At 33.9% G+C, this 3,115-nt stretch overlaps 1 protein-coding gene across 3 annotated transcripts in view; it reads left to right on the top strand.

Annotated features, from left to right (window-relative positions):
* Positions 1-3,115, top strand: part of LOC106878436 (limbic system-associated membrane protein) — a 351,903-nt gene that overhangs the window by 112,511 nt on the left and 236,277 nt on the right. The gene's annotated exons all lie outside the window — the stretch shown is intronic.

A 3,115-nucleotide genomic window follows, 5' to 3' on the forward strand; every position in this document is an offset into this window, starting at 1 on the left:
TTGGGCTCAGTACAGATAATCGGTGGCACGACAATGCCGCCAGCTATTCTTGTTCGACGCATATGACATGTTTAATGTAATATGCTTCGGCGATATATACGACATATGCGAACGGTCGGTCACACTTATAAACATACCACGCATATACACAAACACTGACACACACTCACACATTCACACATAAGTAGGCACTCACGCTCAGATACGCTTCACTATGTTACCTTAAATCTCTCCCACAAACGTACACATGCACACATGCCTACACATACACACTCTTATATATATAGACAGAGTAAGAGGGAAGCAGATATGTATGTAGGTTATTACAGAGGGAGCTAGTAGGTAGGCAGGTAGCGAGGTACGCATGTAGTTAGGTAGATAGATATGTGTGTATATATGTGTGCATTGGCTCCTCTTTCAGAACGAATAAAAAATAGTTTCATATGCGTGTGCGTGTGATTGTGCATGTGTGTATAAGCATGCACCTGAGTGTAAATAAGTTATTGTATGCAATGTATTCTGTGTTCGTAGTAATGTATGTAATTATGTACGCAAGCATGAATAAATGGAATTAAATCTGGCTATAGAAATACATCATTAATGACGACATAAAACGTGTATGTGTGTGTGTGTGTGTGTTTGCATTTAAATTAGGTGTGATTGTGCATGGGTATATATCTGTTTGAGCGTAGAATATAATTGTATGAACATATACACATTACAATATATATATATATAATGTGTGTGTGTGTGTGTGTGTACACATATATAAATATGTATACACACACACATATATATATACATATGTGTGTGTATATATATATATATATATATATATATATATAGATAGATAGATAGATAGACACAACTATATCCGATGTGGGAGGGAAGTGTAATTCTCATATATATTGGCTGTTAATTTCCTGTGCAATATTCTCTGTAGTCCAGACAGACAATACAGGCAGGTGTACAGCTGACTACCCAACACAGCCAAAGTTCTTTCATTCTTCTCAACTACTTCGACAATTTAAATTTAGAGCACACAGCCATTCTTAAAGTAGTTCACATTCTATCGTTCTCCACTCCATCGTTCTCTGCATCTTTTTCTCTCAATATATATAATCTATCGCTCACAATTCTCTCTCTCTCTCCCTCTCTCTGTCTCTCTCCCCTCTCTGTCTCTCTCACTTTTTCTGTATCTCTAACTCTCTTTCTCCCTCGCTGCTCTTCACACTCTTTCTTTCTTTCTTTCTTTCTTTCTTTCTTTCTCTTTCATTTCAAACATTCAACATACTGCTCCACCCCTCTTACGCTTTATCTGTCTCTCTTTGTCTGTGTCTCTATCTATCTATCTATATATATATATATATATATATTCCTATATAAATATGTGTGTGTGCGTGTGTATGTGTATATATTTATATATATGTATATATATACATATATACATATATATAATATTTACATATATATATATATATATAGATAGATAGTTAGATAGATAGATAGACACACACACACACACACACACACACACACACACACGCATATATGTATATATATTCTTTTCTTCCTTACTTTGACTATATATTTATCCATTTCGTACGCTCTTTGTCATTATCTATCCAAGCATTTCTCTCTTATTTCTCTGCAATTTTTCAGCAGTTATCTGTGTCTCACACGCTCTTTCTCCCCCTTTCTCTCTCCTTCTCTCTCCCTCTCACTTTCAATGTCGCCCCCTCTCTCTATCCCTCCATCTCTAACTCTGCCTTTCTCTCTCTCACCTTATTACCTTTTCTCCAAAACTATTCTTCTCGCTCTTTCTCATGTAAGATTTAACAACAACACTTTCTATCTTACTAAAATGTTCTCTCTTGCCATATGTACCACTCTCTCACCCTGTCTCACAAATTTTGAAGCTTTGAATCCTATAGCTAATTAGCTTCTCCAGTTAAATAGCTTAGAACAAAGTTATTTAGTTGGATGAACTAACTAACAGACTAATTGTATCTTATGTTTATCAATATATATACGAATAACTACCATTCATACAAGGATATAAATATATGTATATCTGAAGCATTAGATTTATGTCGGGATCTTTATACGTTTCAGTTCCCAACTAGGTAGTTCCGTTTTAGATTCAGCTGATTTCTAGTATAGACTTGGGCATATGATTGTCTGTCTATCTATCTATCTATCTATCTATCTATTTATCTGTATAGATATATATACATACACACAAAGATATAAACTTACATATATATAGACACACACATTCACGCGTAAATATACCTACGTTTATCTATCTATCTGTATCTATTTGTATATATATATATATATGTCTATATATATATATATATATATATATATATATATATATATATATATATATATATATATATATATATATATATATATGTATGTATGTATGTATTTATCATTTATTTATTTATTTATGGGTTTCAGCCAAGTGGCTGCGGTCATGCTGGAGCACCACCGTGAACATGTATGTATATATTGTGGGCATACAATTTCATTCGTGCATACATAGATATTTATATACATATGCATATACATGTGCGTGCGCGCGTATATGTTTTGTATGTGTATCTTGCGATTGTGCTTTTCTGCACAGTTTCTCACCTGACAATTTTGTAGTATTTTTCAAGCTGATGGATTTAAACTGAATGAAAGAGTACCAATTTACATTTAAATTAACCAATTTCCTCATATAACTATTGTATTTTAGGCCCCTGCTGTTCATATACCTGATGAAGCAGATTAAGAATATAACTGGTTAATTAATACTGCTTCGAATTCGTTTCATTTTTTTCTTTCTCTTCGCCGAAGTTGGAGAGAAATATTTTCGAGGTTTTTCGCCATTCTATGATCACATTCTGTCGTCGGTTATGCTGCATAGGGACAAGAGGTAACTGCTCCGTGATATCAATCGTATTAAAGTCCCTATTTGCCACTCTTTTTGCAGAATATTGTCTGTAATCTCGGCAGTAATAAGCAAATGCATGCCATCCGATAGAAGAACAAAGGTACGACACAGAATGCAACCTGCTCATAAAGAATAATAAAATGTGCATAGATGCGCATATATATA

Source organism: Octopus bimaculoides, chromosome 12 (assembly GCF_001194135.2).
Source record: "Octopus bimaculoides isolate UCB-OBI-ISO-001 chromosome 12, ASM119413v2, whole genome shotgun sequence".
In the NCBI taxonomy this organism is placed as follows: Eukaryota; Metazoa; Mollusca; class Cephalopoda; order Octopoda; family Octopodidae; genus Octopus; species Octopus bimaculoides.